Source organism: Pterocles gutturalis, unplaced genomic scaffold, assembly GCF_000699245.1.
Source record: "Pterocles gutturalis isolate BGI_N339 unplaced genomic scaffold, ASM69924v1 scaffold5782, whole genome shotgun sequence".
In the NCBI taxonomy this organism is placed as follows: Eukaryota; Metazoa; Chordata; class Aves; order Pterocliformes; family Pteroclidae; genus Pterocles; species Pterocles gutturalis.
This window is the reverse complement of record NW_010110222.1, coordinates 31,521-50,859: the sequence shown is the minus strand read 5'-3', so window position 1 is coordinate 50,859 and position 19,339 is coordinate 31,521.

Here is a 19,339-nt window from a genome sequence, read left to right as displayed (position 1 = left end):
TTCAATTATGTAAAAGAGAAGAAACCAGTCTCAAAAAGTTTTCTTAGAATTTATTGAAATATGCATGGCTCACTTGCTTTTAAAACCACATTTAGAAGAGCATCATGATCATACGCAGTAACAGCTATGTTCTTAACATGAAACCTTTCTGCATTTGCAATTATTGCATTATTATCTCACTGTGGGGGGAAAACAGAAAAGTATTTTGCTATGCATCATTCAAGAATTCTTAAGTAAATTATTTCCAGATAGACTCAGTACATATGTCTATGAGAAGTGGGTCTGTATTTGAAGGAGGGGTTTTGGTTTTGGTTTTTTGTTCATTTTAATTCCAGTATATCACAACCATGCACACCTACTGTAATTTAAGATTTGATTTATAATTAACAAATTATATCACATTTTTCTACACTAAAGCATTTTTGTGAATTTTCTGTATCCTTTTTTTTTCAATTTAAAAAATACTTTTCAATTCAGGTCTTTTCTTAAGTTCCAGGTTTTTTTCCCAACTCTGAAAAAGCAGTGGTTGGAAACATATGTAAGTGTAAGTCAGGAAGGACTTCCAGCTGTGTTGAGTACAGCACATTTATTTCTTGCCTCCATAATTAATACATTTTCCTCTGCCTAGAATATGCAACATCTTTAATGCTATGAGGAGATAAGTACTTTGTCTTTAATGTAATCCATTGTACTTTACAAAGTGCATGTCCAAAGATGTGCATTTTTTCAGAAGCATAAAGAAAACTGTTTATACCAGGCATTTTTTTTTTGAGACCATGGCTGTTCCAGTTGTCTTTTGTCTGCCTTTGGAACCACCAAAAAGGTAAGAATTAAATCTTCCGCTTGGCAAGCTGTACTTCTATTATCACCTAAACAGCACAGATTTTTTTCAGTGTTGATTCAACTCCTTTTCTGATGGTTAAGTGACCTTTTCAGTTCAGGGGAGACAAGCAGTTACAGCTTTAAATTAGTTAAATAGATCCTGTTTCTGAAGATTGTACATTCTTTGCACATGAGTAATTTTTATTAGCGTTTTCTAGACTGTATGATCCTGTTTTTTCTTCCTTCTTTTACACCTGAGGAACATCATGGCTTTAGGCTAACACTTGGCAAATATTGCTCTTTAAAAGCTTATATATGTATAAATTGAGGAACTGATGGACTCACTGATCTGCTCAGCTAGGAACACATCAAAAGTTTCTGGGAATGTGTTGAGTACAGAGGGGAGCTAAGTCTTGGAATTGTGGGAAGATTTTTAAAAATTAGAGAAAGGAAGCTGCAAATTATTTTAGTGGCAGTAGAGTCTTATTTAATGGATGGTAAGATTATGATGCTTGAAGCTGACTTCTTCAGAAAAGTCTCGTAGAAATTAACTGGGAACAGTAGTTCTGGAAGGACCTCATCTTACAGGATGAAATGAGCATCTGTACACAGAAGGGAAAATTTGGACTTCACAGGGCAAAAGGCACAGGAGGAGGTGTGGGGAATGGAGATTCCAAGAATTTTTACATTCCTCTCTAATTTATTATATTCACAGAGAGTAATTTTTCTTTCCTGAATAGAGAAGAACAAGGGACCTACCTTTCTTTCTGATATAGTTTAGTTTCTGTGGCCTGTTGTGATTCCTGTTGATCCCAGCACCATTTCTTGATACCAGTGTTTTTAACCAGCTTTTGTAGCTTCTATGAAGCTGCACTAATAGAGGCTTTGTACTGGATCTGTGTGTACTGGATCCACTTATCTGGAAAGTCCATGGGATGAAAAGAGGAAGGAACTGCATACTTCTGCTTTGCTGTTTTACCTCAAATTTTGGTTTATATGAAATCACAGCTAGAGACAAGAGTACTGCAGAGATGATAATGTTAGACCAATTGTTCCTACTGTAATAAGGAATTATATTCCTTACTTGAATGCTGTTGATGGCATGTTTTCAAACAAGATTACAAAAGTGGCTTTGCTGTAAGCCTGAGATTTTCAGAATGTTGTAACAAACTTCTTCTAAAGTTCTGAGTGCACAGAGTATCCTAGAACTGCTATATGGAATATGGCACTTAATCCATTCAGTCTTAAGAAAGGAAAGAAAACTGCTTTCACATTCCAATAAATTTGCTCACAACATGGACATGTGCATTACAAACTTAAAAAAAAACAAACTAAAACCAAAACACACAAAAAACCTCTTTGTATCTCGAGAATAAGCAAGTACTGCTAGCACAGTAGAGAAAGGAAGGAAGTAGCAGAAATAATATTGCAAGATAAATAACTGTTTTAAGCACCAAGTGGGCAGAGAGTTTGGCATGTGAGGGAACCTTTTGGAACTGTGTTCAACTGCAGGGTCAGGGCTTGATTTTTGACTTGAACTCTTTATGCCTGCCTATGGAAAGGGCTTATCATTAACTGCTTCTGATTGTTGAAGCTTCAGTAAAATCAACGGAGATGTGAAAATTCCCCCAGTGAGGAAGTTTTAAGTTCCAGACTCTTCTGAAAATCAAACTCTTGCGATGAAAGAGTACAGATTAACTGAGACAGACCACTTTGGGAGAACGTCTTTCCAAAGTCACACCTAAGCTTTTATGAAGGTAGGAGAATTATCAACCAGTTTTATGCCTTAAAAGACTGCAAGCCTGTCTTTTCTTGTCTTGCTTAAATGTGGAGTTGTATTTCTGTAAGAACAGAGAGGTGCAACTGAGGACTGTTCAACTAGTATTGAATTGAAAAGAATATTGAATTTTATTTTTTAATTCTTTTGATCTGAAAATAATGACTGCTATCAGAGAGCACACAGCAGAGCTGAGTAAAACAGATGGTGTACCCAAAATCGTAGTATATGGATTGTTATAGTTTGTTTTGTGGTTTGTTTTGGGTTTTTTTACACCAGATGACAGTTTCTGCTTTCTGTCGGTATATTTGATCTGTATCTGAAACTTTAAACAAGGAAAGACATGAGCTTATTTGCCGGCTGCATCATTAGCAGAAATGTACTTTCTTTAGGTAATACAGTCTTTGCTCATAACATGACAAACTGCAGATGTTCTTTTCCCTATTGTAGTCTGATCACAGTGAGGTTACTGTGTTGTACTGCACACAGCTTGACAGTTCTCAGTTTTTGTTTCCAGCTTTCCCATTATTAGCAGATATAAGCAGAGCATTTTTGCCCATTAGTATTCAGCAAGAGAGAAATGTGATGGTTTCCTTTCTCTGCCTTAACCATCTTGAAGATTGATGGGGGGAACACAACAGAATTGAACCAAATTTTTTCTTAGGAATGTATAACAAGGGCTTGGTAAGTTGCTCTCTCCTTTGAAATGTGTGAGAAAAACACAAAATGATGGGATGTCATTGAGCAAAGGAAATATTAAGCAAATAACTGTATTAATGTACTGTTGGGTAGAATTATTAGCTTGAAGGATAGTACCTGAAATACTGAATGCTTCTCGAGTTGCTCTATTGTTGTACAGAGTAAAATACAGCCAGACATTAGGACTGAGCCTGGTGGGAAGACCAGGGCAGCTGACCTCAAAGAATTCTCTTACAGCTCAGATTTCTGGGCATTTAATAACAGCAAAAGAGAACAAAATGACATGAGACTTCTTTTTTTATTCAGAGCCACACCTAACAAGGATGCTTGTCAGAGCTTACTCTGAAGGCATTGATGGGATGGGCATTGATGGGATGTTAAATAAGAGCAAAATTATCACTTATATTTTCTTATTTTTATGTCACTTACTCTTCATGAGGAGTCCAGTGCAAGACTTGAAGTGAGTAGTGGTTACCAGTAAAATACAAAACCACAAAATAAATGTCTCTGACAGCGCTAAAATGACCTTTTTATTCCCTATAAAAATACATTTTACAGTCTTGTTTGCTAAAAGTGGAAGAAGAGGGAAATTACAGTCAGTACATTGCACAGAGCTCTGCCTGATTTTTTAAATGCTGTAAATTTTTCTGAAAAGCTGGAAATAACTTTATCAGCCTAAGTACATTAAAAGGGATCAAGAGGTCCTCAGCGTTTTGGAATGAAATCAAACAGTTAATGGGAATTTATAGAACAAGCTTTGTTATGTATTTTTCTTCACTTCAAGGAATTTTATCTTCTGGAAAATAAGGGATCATTTTGTGTCGTGCACCCAAATGAAATACCCTGTAAGTGTATTTTACAGGAACATACAAGATTTGTGAGAGTGAGACTATAGGAGCTACTTCACCTCTTAATATTCTTTGTGTGCTAGCAATGAAATAAAGGACAAAATATCACAGTGGGTTACAGACCTAGTCAATGTTTTTACAATTAGTTTTGGAAATAGTTCCCCTCTTTGATTAGCCTTGATATAGTTTTTATTTTGCTGCTACCATTAGGAGTAAAAATACTTTCTGGGAGCTGAAAGCTGAATGGGCTTGGGGTATTAAAAATAGAGTGCAGGCTTTTTTTGGTGCTAGGTAGCTTTTTCAAATCCATATTCAAATGGTAGTAATCAAATATTTCCTTCATCTAATGGTAATTGAATGAGTTAGGAGAGTTCAAATCCAAGATATGACAGAAAAGGTCCAAGTAAAAAGAAAAATCACTATGTAATTGGGAATTAAGTAGCATGTCAATTTTTACTGAAACTTCCTGACTTCGGACAGCCACATGGAGCCTGAATTTGAGTCATCCTTAGAGTAGTTGAAAAGCACATTAGTAGATCAGTGGGAAAGTTTTTGTGGCTGTTGTGGTGCAAGTTCTGTGACACACCTTTTCTTCTTTGAACATTATGATGATGATACAAGTGTCAGGCAATTGGCTTTTTAGATTATTCTGTCTGAGAGCTAACATCTCATGCAGAGATATTTTGTGTTAGAAAGAACCAGTCCAAGCTTCCAGAATTGGAATTTAAAAAAAAAAAAATAAATGTAAAGAGACCATGTTGCCAATGAGAGCACTCTTCACCAGTGGGACTGGAGTCAGAGTGGGAAGTAAATAATCCTAGAGCAACTGTAAGAACTTCAGACTAGAAAAAGAATGGAAGACAAATTAGGGAACTTTATTTTAATGATCATTTTATCTGTTTTCATCATGTAGCAAGCTCAGGACTTGTAATACACACTTGAATTTAAAGAAAAAGTTCATTGCTGATTTCACTTTGTGGCTTGTGTTCTCTCATCACGGATGTCAGAATGTCCTACATCACAGCTCGGCATAGAACCAGATTGTCATTTAATTGCATATTTCCCAGTTGAGCCAAGATCCATCGGAACTGGACATTCATGCTTGTTCCCTTGTGCTATATATTCAGAAGAATATGCCTTGCCATTTTTGCTCTGCTGTCAGGTCTCTTGATTCTCTTTTGTTATGCTGAATGCATATGTTGGTCCATTTTTCAACCTTTGTTCAAGGCAGTTTGCTTTATCCACATACTCAGAAATTTGAAAGGATTCTGTGCATTAAAGGATTTTACTTGTTCTGAGATGACAGATCCTGTTTATAAAACAGAAGGCACTGAAACTTGGATACTGTGTAATTTACTGCTAACCCAAACCATTTCGATGAGGCTGACACCACAAGGGTATATGTAATTGTGTTTAAATCGCCCTCCCAGTGATTTAGAAGGACTAGTTAAATACCTGATTTAGAAACTAATAATTGAGCCTATGTGAGCTGGCAATTATGCATGCAGTAATTGCATGTGTTAGGAGCATGCATCATGAAAATGGAAACCAACGGGATTATACCACTTCTCGGGAGGTTTTAGGGATTGAGATGAAGAGCTAGTGTGGTTAAAAACAAAATTAGCTATGCATATATAGAGATTGTAAAGCATCAGCACACAAACAACAGAACTAATTCTCCAGCGCCAATAAGCTGGGGACCTCATCGCTGCTAAGCGAGCATCCGACTGCATGGCGTGTGGAGGTGGGAGCTGGCTGGGAATTGCTGCACTCCTGACACACAGGTGGCGGGGGGTCTCCTGCGGTATCTGGAATATGAGATGAAGCTGCTGTAAAAATAGATGCAGAAGAGTCGCTCAGGACTTGCTGAAGGGCTGCACCACTGGCTTCTCAGCGTCCAAAGGTCAAATTTTATTTGCATAAAACAGCTTTTCACACAGGTAAGGGCTCACAAAGATCCCAGCATGCTGCAATGCATTTTGAGCCAAGTGCCCTAGCCATTATTTTTGGTTTTGTAGTGTTGTAGGCAGGGGGTGAGGATGTAAACAGTCAGTCCAGTGGAAGAGGTAGTTTAAAACTTTCACCATTATCCTAGGAGAAATGGTCAACTAATAATAAAGCATTTCTCCCTAGATGTTAACTCTCTCTCGCACACAGCGACACAAAATGTGTAAAGCTGTCTGTAATAGGGTTGTCTGCTGACTGCAAATAGTGTCACAGTCCTACTGGGTTATTCTTGCCATCCTTCTTTGTCATTTGGAGGGTAAAGATAGTAGAGGTTAAAGCAGTATCATTCTTTAGTTAGTGACAGGTAGCTACAAGTTAAATTAGGATGCCATTCCTTTTTTGATTGAAAATGAATTTTTAGTAATCATAGAATCATCATTGAATCATAGAATGGTTTGGGTTGGAAAGGACCTTAAAGATCATCTAGTTCCAACCCCCCTGCCATGGGCAGGGACACCTTCCACTAGACCAGGTTGCTCAAAGCCTCATCCAGCCTGGCCTTGAACACCTCCAGAGATGTGTTTTCCGTATCTTAAAAATCTTTAAAAAAACTTAAAAAGGAAATTCATAGGATGATAATCTTGAAGATTGCACAGAGCTAGATCTCCAGGGCTGGTTGTCAGAGGTGAGGAGTACATTACATGCCCTCTGAAGTTTTTGAATATCATGAAGATTTTGCAAATCAAAGTGTGTAACATAGCTTGGGCTTCTAGTTTTAGTTTCTCCTTTCTTAATATGGGTGTCAAGAGTACTTGCCTACATCCTGACTGGTATACCAATATGCTGATTAAGTCTGCACAACTGAAAACTGGCAGAAAATAGAAGTATTTTGGAAGCTGGGATCAACACTGAAAATGTCGTGGATATTTTGGAGACATGCCTGGTGTTGTTTCCTAAAAGGACCATGGTTGTTGGTGGTTTTTCTCCAGTCCTGCCTCTGCCCCTGTCTCATGGATGGCCCTCAGACCTGCACTGTGTCTTTGTCTGCAGCCATGCCTCCTGCCCAGTCTCCCTCTGTTCCTCACTGCAGTCCTTGGCTGAACCCTGGACCTGATTCATCACCTTGCCTTCTCTGGGGCTGCTGATGGACCCTGTTAAAATCACCTGGCTCTGTCTGTGCAGTTTTAGGTCTGATTGACAGACTGAATAAAGCAGTCGGACCCCAGTGTGTGTTGGGCTTGTGAGTGCTACTGCATATGAATATTTGGGAATAATTAGCTTGGCCATTTAAGCTTGTCTAATGCTCTCTGTGGCCTTTACGTAGCTGCAAAGCACAAATACAAGCCAAAGCAAGGACAGCTATTCCAACTTCATTATGTATATTTGAAAGTAATTTGAGCATTGTCTTCCTAAATACTTTTTAAATTTGTAGTGTAAAACCAGAACTCCAACTCTAAGCCCCTAATTAAGTTGTCCAGCATTAAAAAGAAGCCTGGAAAATTAATTCCTCTGTACATTAAGAACTTTGAGCATTGGAAGACTTCTTCCACACTATCTATGCAAAGGCCTGAAATGTCGCTGAAGTTTTGAAAGGAAATTGTTGCTTTAATGCAAAGTCAGCTACTTGATTTCATTTTTTTTCTAATCTGCATATTAATTACTGCCACACAGCTGATGCAGTGGACTGCAGCTAGATTCATCCCATTTAAATCAGTTTAATCCTCTGCAAGCTTGCAAAAGTAATTATTCTACATTTCCATCTAACGCTGTGTAATAGAAGCTTCAATCTGTTCAGCTCCTGCTCCGGACCCTTGGTGACCTTTCTGCTCGTACACCAGCAACACTGACTGCAATTAATTATTCTCTCATTGGGAACATTCTTGCATTGATTTACTCTTCATAAAAGATGGTAAACTCCTGCCTGCTGGATTACCCTTTAAATAATGTCTCTCTCTCTCTCATTTTTACTTTTATCATACACAGTGTTTGGGTCATGCATGTCCTGGCATGGTTTTTACGTTCGGCATGGAGACCATACTGCTGTTGCTTTCTGCTGTTTTGGCCAGCACGGCACTCTCTGGGAGTACAGCAGCTTCTCTGCATCTGCTCTGGGTGTTACATTTCTGCCTTGGTAACGGTATGTTCTGTGCTGCTAAATTTGTCCTTTGGCTGAATTAATCTGCTTTATCAGCTTGATTTAATTGACCATCTAGTGAACCTGAGGTACGAGCCATTCCATCCGACCGGGAGGCAGTGTGTTACTGTGGGCAGAGCCACTTCGTGCTGGTGATGCAGGAAACATCATTAGTGTGGCAGAGATCTCTCTTAAAAGTAAAAGGCTTGAATTCCATTCTACTTCAAGATTATATAGTCACAGAAAATTGCAGTAAATCGCTTCCTCATGGATTTGGGTTTCTGATTCTCCCATTTATTCCTCACCTCTTTGGTAAAATTCATTTCCAATTCAGAGCTCATTGAGCCCGAGCCTTTCTTCTGTGACCATCATTAACACTATGGTCAACATCTCTTTCATGAGAGTGTTGCTGTTGTCTTACCTGGTTTTCAGAAGAAGAAGAAAAGACAGCAAAGATATCACTTGATGTCAAACATATACGTATATATACATTTGTGTGACATCCAGATGAACTGAACAACTTGCAGAGCTGTGACTGTTTCTAGCAAGTGGCCCAGAATAACTGAAATTATCATTACAACAGTCTTGTAGCCTTTCTTCTGGGTGCAGACGACAGTTTATTGCTATCATTCTACATAGCGTTTCTAGCAAGTGGCCCAGAATAACTGAAGTTATCATTACAACAGTCTTGTAGTCTTTCTTCTGGGTGCAGATGACAGTTTATTGCTATCATTCTACATAGGTAAAAAAGATATAGAAAATATGCAGCTCTGTAAGACAGGGCAATTTCACATTTTTTCAGGTTTCACAGGTGATTCAGAGATTATAGTCCACCTATAAATTTTCTAAATTGTTTTATGTTATTCTTATGTGTAAATTTAATCCCTTTATATAATCTCGCTTCTTTGTTAATCTTTCAAGAAGAGATAATTCCAACCATTTGAACTGACATGGAATCTCAGCCATGCTGAGACAGGGGGGGATCCAACAGGATTGGTGAGCAAGACAGAGCTTATTGTAACTGCTATATTTAGATGTGTGCATATTATTAACTAACAGGCACCATTTTATTATATATCGTGAAATTACAGAGCAATGATAATAATTTACTTACCATTATTAAATATTTCTGTAGCTGTAGCAACTGAAATCTCAGTTGGGGTCCTTCACAGTCACCTGAGAAGTTCCAGTCCCTGCCCAACCCGTCTGCAAGTTGAATTCTGAGGTACTCGCGTTGTCCAGTGAAGTTCCTTACCTGTAACGTGTTCTGCCAAAACTGCTCAAACTGTCATTGCACTGCAAGTAGAGGACCTAGTGTCTTGTCTTGGCAACTTGGGAAGGATGTAGAGATGAAAATCTTCAGCTGCCCCCCTTTCACCCTCTCCCCCTGGTTTTTGCCTTGTGAAGCAGTTACTGAACATCTCCTGATTTGCATTCTGATAATACCAGGTAATCTCAAATCCTATAACTGTTGTGCATCGGGTTCAGTACTTGTTTCAGGAGCAGCTGAGCTGTTTTTACAGAGAAGGAACCCTCAGTGGAGGGTGGTGTCAGCAGCTACTACAGCTATTGAGGCACGCCGCCTCTTCGCCAGTCAGAGCCCTACAGGTGTGGAAATAAAAATTTGGCCCCAAATGGACAAGATGAAAGGAAATTTTGATATCCTAACACAGTCACTGTTGGATCAGTTTGTTACTCCCTGAGCTCAAGAAGAGTTTTGTTGACAATTTCAGAAGGAAAGCTCAGTGCACTTTCCCACCGTGGGACTAGAAGAGAGAGCAATGACTGATGGATAGATAATAGACGAATATGGAGAAAGTAACATAAAATCGAATTTTCAAACACTCGAGCAATAGATTTTATTCTGTAAAAAGGAGAAACCCATCTGGCAGCTGCTGATGGCTTGAAATGTCAAAGATTACATGTTAATTGACTCTCTAGCTAGGAGCTGCTTATTACCTTTCAGTAAGATCTGTGTGCAAGATGAACTGAGCTTTGAGAAGCACGTGGAACAGCCGTGAAAGTACTGTAATGGGAAAAAACATCATGTGCAAAGGACATCGAAAGTCTGGCCCTGTTTGCTGTTCTGCCTCATTCTTTCTCCCTTTCTAGTTTCTAATAGTTCCAGACCCGCTGTACAGCTTTTTAATTAATGTATCTTATTTTATAAAAATGATGGAGGATCATGCTACTTCAACCTTCTGCCACTGGGTGTATAGCTCAGAAAAAACCATTTTCTAATCACAAACATGAGATGGAGAAGTAAAAAAATGAATTAAAGAAACGCCCTGCTTTCTAAACCGTTGGGTCTCTCTGAGTCTGATCCAAAATCCAGTGGAAGAAAGGAGATCTTTTTTTCCATTGGCTTCGGTGGGCTTTTTTGACTGTAATTGGCAGCAGCGCTGCTGTAGCTGAGGATAAAGGAAGCAGCATTCAATGTCTCCATGGGACAAAGAATGCCTTTGTAACATCTTGTCCCCGGTGTTTATAATAGCAACACGCGGTGAATGTTTGTGGAGGGTATGTCGGTTGAATGCCCCGTTGAGGCACTGCAGCCTGCTCCGAGGGCACGGTGCCTCAAGGGGCTGGTGTTGGCATCTCTGGCTGTGATGACTTAATCCTTGTTTTGCACTTGCTTGCATCCATTTATCTGTGAAGATCAAAGTGCTGGAAATCAGGAAACTCATGAAGGCTCCTGGCCCCTTCCTGGAATCAGCCACCCGAACAGGTGTTTAGATGCTCTGTAATGGATATTGCACGTGAAGCGAATAGAGGAGTTTTGTCTGAATGCAACAAGCATCCCTGTTGCAGGCAGGGAAGGATGGAGGGAGGGACGGGGACTGCAAGTTGCTGACAGAGTCAGAGAGAACCCCAGAATGCTTTCATGGAATCATAGAATGATTTTGGGTTGGAAGGGACCTCAGAGATCATCGAGTTCCAACCCCCCTCCTGACATGAGCAGGGACACCCTTCACTAGCCCAGGTTGCTCAAAGCCTCATCCAGCCTGGCCTTGAACACCTCCAGGGATGGGGCATCCACAGCTTCTCTGGGCAACCTGTTCCAGTGCCTCACCACCCTCACAGTAAAGAATTTCCATCTGCGCTCTTCCAGTTTAAATCTATTGCCCCTTGTCCTGTCACTACATTCCCTTGTAAAAAGTCCCTCCCCATCTCTCCTGTAGGCTCCCTTCAGGTACTGGAAGGCTGCTATAAGTTCCCCTCAGAACTTACAGAACTTTGTGCTACCTGTCAGAAACAAAACCCACCACTTCCGAGCACCTGAGTGATGAAACAGGACTGTTTTCTTTATGAACCTCTGCAAAGCAGTTTGTGATACTTCAGCAGATAAAGCAGGTATGTGGTGTGTCCTGCATGCACCATCCTGCAGAGGTTTTGGGAAGGCTCCAGCAGTGCTGGGGTTACACCAGACCCTCACAGCTCAGGCTCAAGGGCTCCTTAGCACCGATGGGAAACATACACTTCTTTCCATCTGTGGGCTTTTATTGTCCGTCCTCAAATCTGGCTTTGCCTCCTATCACTTTTGCTAAAAAAGAGAGCCTTTTGTTTCTCCCCCTCAGCCCTCTGGAGACACCATTATCATACAAGCTTTAGCTGGGTTCTGGTCCCAAAGCAGCATTTAAAATCTGTGCTTTTTGAAGCGTGGTCAATCCAAATCTGTAACTGGAGGAAAGCAGCATTTAAAATCTGTGCTTTTTGAAGCATGGTCAATCCAAATCTGTAACTGGAGCAACCAGCAGGAGCAGACCTGCACGTCACCAGGCATCACTGACACCCAGCTTCTTCTTGGGGGGACAAGAGTGCAGGCCGCGTGTTGAGAAGTGGCAGATTTCTGTTATCAGAGGGTGAAGGGAATGACAGGGCATGCCAGCATTTGTCACAACTGTGTTGGAGACTGAATGACAAAGGAAGGACAGCGATGTGTCTCTCCCGGCAGATAGTCAAAGATGGTAGCCTGGAGTCAGAGCCACCGTTGTCACTCAGCCATTGTGAAATGTGACAAAGAAGGAGCGGCTGCCCTGCTGTTTAGAAGCAGCATGAATTATTAATAGAGCACTTGTACAAGTAAGTTACCAAAAAAAAAAAAAGGTAAAGAAAATTTTTGCTATGCTGCAAATACAGTGATAACAATTCCCTCCCTTCTCCTTTTCTCTTTTCAATCAGAAGATGGAGCATTCGGGGTTGGTTGCTTCTATTTCCATTTAATAAACAAATGGGGTTGGAGTGACACAGCCTGGATTCTGAACAGATTCTGCACAGTTTTTCCACAGTAAATGTTTTGGATCTCTTTCTCCCTTTACAAAACCCTGTATATAAAACCCTGAATGCAAACAGTAAAGTTTCTTTCCCTCCAGCTCCTTCCAATAATATAAGTTCCTTTTTTTTTTTTTCTGAAAAAGTTTGTCACCTTGTGCAAACTGGCGAGATCAAGACTGCTCTGTTGTTCAATTTTAAGTGGAACACCAATTTTTCTCTTCACAAAGGATAGGAAATTGTGGAGTTAAAGTCATGGATTGGATTTTAAAATTTAATTGCTGCTGGTCTGTTGTCCAGAGAAATTTTTCCTTGAGTGCTCGAACTGAAAGGCAGCTGTGTAGGCAGGCGGTAAATAACAAAGCTGAGATGATTGGCATTAGTGTTTTTAAGGGAATCAAGGATTAACAGCCTATTACTTTGTACCGGTGCTCTTCTAAGTCCTGGCTGCGGGATTTCTTTGAATTAGTGATGTGCTTGTGCTAGCCTCTAATTTTTTCTCAAGTGCTCTTAGGTCCCTTCCTTCTATTTTGCCCTCACAAAGACACACAACTTGGGTTTGACAGCCTGAAGACGTTCTTGATGGGTTAAAATTAGCCCCTTTTTTCACCTCCTTTGTGTCTAAGGTGCACTTGTAATGCTGGAGATGATTTGTAACCCTGCTGCCGGCAAAGCACAGGGAAATGGAAGTTCTGAGTCACCATTTCCATAAATGTGGTTTGTAGGACACTATGGGGACCCTTCTGGGGTGTGAACAGTTTTGTGCTCTGCTGGGCTGAGGGAAAAGTGCTGTGTGTCTGTCTTCCAGTTCGTGCTGGTTTTCTGTCAAGTATTTGTTCCTGGCCCTTTCTAATCCTCAGTTGACAAAATAACTCCCATATTCCATCTCCTCCCAACTACTGCGCTGTGCAGACACAGAAAGGCAGCTGAGCCCATCCACTGTGTGAAAAAAAAAAAGTCAGAAAACAGAAAAGGGCATTGGCAGCACTATCGGAGATCACAGTAAATCCCTGAATGTGATGTTTTGTTATTAAGTTCATACTCGATAGTCATCCTGAGGAGCTGTTTTACTGGGCTCTGAATACTTTCCCTTAGGAGCAGCAAGGAGCAACTTCACACGGGTTTTAGGAAAGGCAGTGATAAACCCAAGCGAGGTTAAACATGATAGAAATCTCTGTGTTTACAAAAGAGCAGCTGGCAGCAGCTGTATCTCACAGGGTGAGGTGAAGGGAGTGAGATACACGTGTTGTAGCGGCAGCATGGGCTCTCTGCAGGAGGTGATGCTCCGCAGCCCTCCCACTGCCAGCCCCAGGACTAGAACACACGGAGGAGCGGTCCCTTGGGCAGGGGGTACTGCCTGGGCTGTTTTAAGGACAGATGAACAGAGGATTTGTGTTTATGGCATTGTCTGACAGCTTCTGACATCGTTATGTGCAAACACATTTTAAAAGGAAAAATAAAATCCTCACCTCCCACAAGAAGTGAATAGAAATATGTCTTCTGCTACTGTGATGCTGCCTACAACATAAATACAGCTTCACACTCCTCCAAAAGTTCTTTCATAGCCATTTAAACAGACACAATAAACTATTCTTGGTAGTAGACAATAAACCTTTCTTTGCATGATTCTGACTGACAAACAAGAAGAAATGAACATACGCTGGAGCCAACTATGTAAAAAACATGACACTTCTTCACTTTTTCAGTGTAGTTTCATTGCACTCAATTTTCAGATACCACTTGGGTTTTTTTTCGAATAATTTTGAAATTAAATGGGTCCTCAGCCTGGAGAAGGCAGCTAGAAATATCATCCTGCTTTTCTCAGTCCTGCCCTGTGCCAGTGTAGTCCTGGTTCCCTGGTCATGACACCAATGATCAAGGACCTGGCCAGTTTAAGGCTGGAAAAGCAGAGGAGACCTCAGCCTACCTGTTTCCTGAGGCCTCAGAAACCTCTGCTCTGCAGGGATTGAGCAGTTGCATTTTCTGATTGCAAAGGGCGCTTTATGCATGAAATACCAGGTGAAACAGAAAGCAATTTTTCTTTCAAAATGTTGGCACTGTTGTATCCAGCTGAGACACAGCAGCACAGGAACACATGAAAATGTGACCTAGGAAGAAGAGAATTGAAGTATCCAGGCTCCTTCCAATGGCTCAGCACAGCTTTGCAAACACAGGTAGGTTCCCAAATTCTGCCTCACCCACCTCCCCTCATTGGCCTGGCGGCCAGGACGTCAGTGTGAGTAGAAAGAGATCGTCTTCTCCATAGATAAATTTAACAAGAGGGTTTTGTAGTGGTGTAATAAGTAAAAGTCAGTCTCTGTGGGGAAGATGAAGAAGTGATTCATTTACCTTGTTTTACGGAGGTGTCTTCCAATAATAATTTCCTTACAACTTACCTTGTTGGGAAGATACTGTGCCCAGAGGAGTCTTGAATCTCTTTACCTCTGCAGTCAGTAAGACATAAAAAAAGAAAGGAGGGAAAAATCCTATAATAACAAAGCTTTTGCTCACAACGACTTTCATGTGCAGCTTGCAAAGAGGTGTCTCTATAATATGACAGCACGCTTCATCAGTTTGGGGTGGTATAATGGTAGCAGAAGAGAAGCAGGCCAGTGGGAGCAGAAGAGAAGCAGGCCAGCCTTCGGATGGGACAGGCTCCTGTCCACTCTTGGGGCAGGCAATAGTGGCCCACTAGCACTTAAATCAGAAAATATAACTTAGGTTTTTACACAAACCAGATCAAAACTTTACATCACTGAATTACTTAGCTCTTGGCTTTGAGTGCTGTAGATGGGAAAGCTCACCTGTATTATATGCCCGACTCCTTGTCCTTGTCATTCAGCATAAAAATACATAGATACATGTATGAATGCAGTGAGTTGTTTCTTTCCCACCCCCAAGGCACTTAGTCCCTGCATGACAAATGTAGAAGAAAAAGCAAATGTTTTTTTTCAAGACAGCATCATTGAGATTCACAGCAACGAAAAGAACGTTTTTTTCTATTACCTAGTCATGGCTGCTGCTGTTTCAAATGAACCAGAAATACTTTTGAGTTTCGTCCTTCTAAGTTATCACACTTTCCCCTGCTGGGCTGAATGAAGCGAAAACTGTTTGTCAAAAGGCTGGAAAAACTTTGACATGAAACTCTTAAAAAGAATGCTTAAGGAGACGTCGATCACAAGCACACGCACCAGAGGCACCAGGGACTGTCTCCTCCTTCTGGATTTATTCCTTAGGTGATTTATCTGCTGTTTCTGAACAGGTTTCCAGTCTTCCTTTCATGAAGGGACTGGGATATTCAAGATTCTCATTTATTGTCTGAGTGAAGACTCGCAGTTTAGTAGGGGGAATGCCTGGCACCTTCTGAAAATCAGAACACGTCCCAGATATTTGAATTGGACACTAGATTAGGCTCATGCAATAACCTGCTATTTTGGGGGAAAAAAAAGAGTGCATTCTTAATATATATAAGTAGGTGAATATCACTTTCTGGGTGCTGCCAAGTGTATCTTATGTATGGAATCATGCAACTTCTCAGTCTTAAAAAAGTCCTTTTTCTTGAATCCAGGTTACCTTCTCATAACTTAAGGAAATATGTTTATCAGGTCAAATTTTCCACTCAAACTTCCCTGAAGTTCTGCCTGCTTCTGCTAGCAGTGTATTTGACCTCTTGCCCTTAATTTAAAGAAGATATTTTGCTTACAGAGACATTTATCTAACAGGGACCTGTAAGGGAAGAAAAATTTGGTTTACAGATGACTTGATTCCCTCAAGGTACATGAATCAATCACATAAATTGCAGCATGTCCTGCACTTCAGCTTCAATCAATAGGGGATTAAAACTCTAGTTTCAGTGTGGGGAAAATAAATGCCCATACTGATGCTGTTAATAGCACCTGGGATAACTAAAAGTGTACTGATGCTTTAAAAATCTCACTTTTTAGCACTTACGTCTCTTACCCACTGTTCCTCTCTCCTAGGAGGGTGAGAAGAGAGGAGGAACTTTGACTTATCGTAACTTGTTGCCAGGAATTGCTAAAAAAGTTTATTTCCTGCAGCTCGGTACCCTGTGTGTTGTGTCTGGCTTTGCCTGGCTGCAACAGAATATTAATATGAAAGTAATTAGTGAGCAAAATTAAGAAGGACCTAGTTTAACACTGTTTTTTTTAGAGGGTCTCTGCTCTGCCATGCTGGTCCTTTCTCTGCCACACTCTTCCTAAGTTGCCTTGGGCAAATCACTTGGGTAAAAACCACCCATGGTCGCATGGGGGTAGCATCCCTAATTCAAAAGCAGGTATTTCCTATTTCCATGGGGCAGTTCAGGATGTGTCTGTACCACTGATTTGACATACCTTTTCTTTGCCTCACAGGTTTCTGGTCCATTCCCAGCTTCACTAACCGCCTACTAGGTTTTTTTTCCCCATCTGCAGTGATTAATTGCTTTTAGAATAGTTTGTTTGGGATCCATTAAGATCTGTATGGCCAGGGGGGCAGAGATCACTCTGGTGCCTTCACAAAATATAGTCCCTGGGAGCAGGTTCCATCTCTGGGAGGTGAAACAATGTTCTGGTAGAGGATGGGGGGTGTTTTTCACACTGACTGGGAGCAGCCTGGAGGCAAACAAAGGAAATACAAGTGCTTGATGTGGTGTTGCATGTTATGCTTGTTGGTCTGCTCTCTGGTCAGAGAATTCATGGTCAGTGATCAGAGGGCTGGAGCACCTCCCCTATGAGGACAGGCTGAGGGAGTTGGGGCTGTTCAGCCTGGAGAAGAGAAGGCTCCGGGGAGACCTTAGAGCAACCTACTAGTACCTAAAGGGGACCTGCAGCAGAGATGGAGAGATCAGGGAATGTAGTGATAGGACGAGGGGTAATGGTTTTAAGCTAAAAGAGGGTAGATTTAGATTAGATATTAGGAATAAATTTTTTCCTGTGAGGGTGGTGAGACACTGGAACAGGTTGCCCAGAGAAGCTGTGGATGCCCCATCCCTGGAGGTGTTCAAGGCCAGGCTGGATGAGGCTTTGAGAACCTGGGCTAATGGAAGGTGTCCCTGCCTACCCAAACCATTCTATGATTTGATGATTCTATGAATTTAGTCTTCTTGCAGAGATTATGCCTATGTTGTATCATCTCTGTTGAGATGTGTCAACATTGCATGTTGACCACCTTTTCCATAGCATGTTCAGGTTCTGGGACACCTCAATTCAATTCCTCCCCCAGGATGAGAGGAGTCAAACTTGCATCCCCGTCTCCTGGATGTGGCATTTTCTGTAAAAGTCATTTGGTTCACAAATAAAGCCACTGAGCCACGTGGGAGAGCAAACAGCAGAAGCCCTTACTTTGTGGAGTGGGAAGATTTCTGGGTCCTGGTCCCTGCTACAGAGACCCTTTCAGTGTCTGATATCGGACAGGACACTTCAGCCCATTTCACAGGCACTCCTTGACAACACTTAATGGTCTGTCTAATCTCTTCAACCTTTTGTTTTTTATGAAGGGCTGGAGATTCCTTTCCGCAACTCAGAGCCTGATCAGTCTGTAATTGCATCACAAAATGGAAGTTATGAACTCAGGATGTAAAAAACCAGCCTACATGTTGCCTACCCTGGTAATGCTGTTTTACTAATACTTCTGTCCCTAGAGCTGCATCTATAACTTCACTTGAGGCTGATACTGAACATTTTCTCCTTCTGATATACAAGCTTATAAAAGAGACAGAAGTAGGTCTCTATTTTTTAAATGCAGAAAATACTCTTTAAAGAAATTACCATTCTTTGTTGGGATTAAGATCTGCTGCCCTAGCATTTACTACATCTTCTGATAGGCCTTTCCAGTCCTAGACAAAAAGCCAGATTTACTTATGTATATATTTTGCTGGCCCACATCTGTTGTCGCATATTTTGTTCTTCTGTATGTAGAAATTGGAGCTTAAATAATATATTTCTTCAGAAATGAAATTGATAGAATATGTTATGCTACATCAAATGTTATTTCCATATCAGTGTCCTTTTGAGCTAATAAATCCATTCCAGTTGTTAGTGAGTTTTAAAATGATCTCTTGTCTGCTTTAGATGGTTGTCATTTATTTTGAAAAGTGCTTGATGTTAATGCAATATGGTTTTGTAGATTGCATGGTTAAAACTTTGTAGATTTCTGCTTTAATTTACTATGGCTCTCAAATGCTTTTGGCAAAGAAAGCAGCCTGCCTCATTTAGATGTGAAACCAGATGTAGTTAAGAATGCCTCACATCAGGAGGAGTCTGTGCTGGCTCTTTACATGATTGTTTTTGCACCATCATTTTCTGTGAAAGCTGCTGCAGGGAACTGGTGTCTGTCTTCACTATAATGTGTCAGTGACTGGAAATCCTATAAGCTTTTTAGTGAATTTTGACACATCAAAGACAGATCAGCTTTAGCCAGGCCATCCTGGCAGATGATGATCTAACCTGCTTCTAGACATCTCTGAGCAATATGACTTCACAATTCTCACAGGCAGTGTTCTCACCTGAACTGGTCATGCTGAAAGTGAAAGTCCAGCATTCTTTATCCATCCCTCATTTGACTTATATCTTTCCTAAATTACCCAAACGAGTCTCCATCTGAGATCTTACACGGGCTTCATGCAGAGGAAAGAGGTTCTCCTGTGGTTGTTGCTATCTTCTGCTGTCAGTGCACTGCATCCATTGATCCATGGTCTTGCTTCTCACAGCAGGACCACAAACAAATGGTGACAAAAAATTCATCCAGGTTTAAGGGGGTGGTGGGTTGACGTTGACTGGACACCAGGTGCCTACCAAAGCAGCTTTATCACTCCCTCTCCTCAGCTGGACAGGGGAGAGAAAA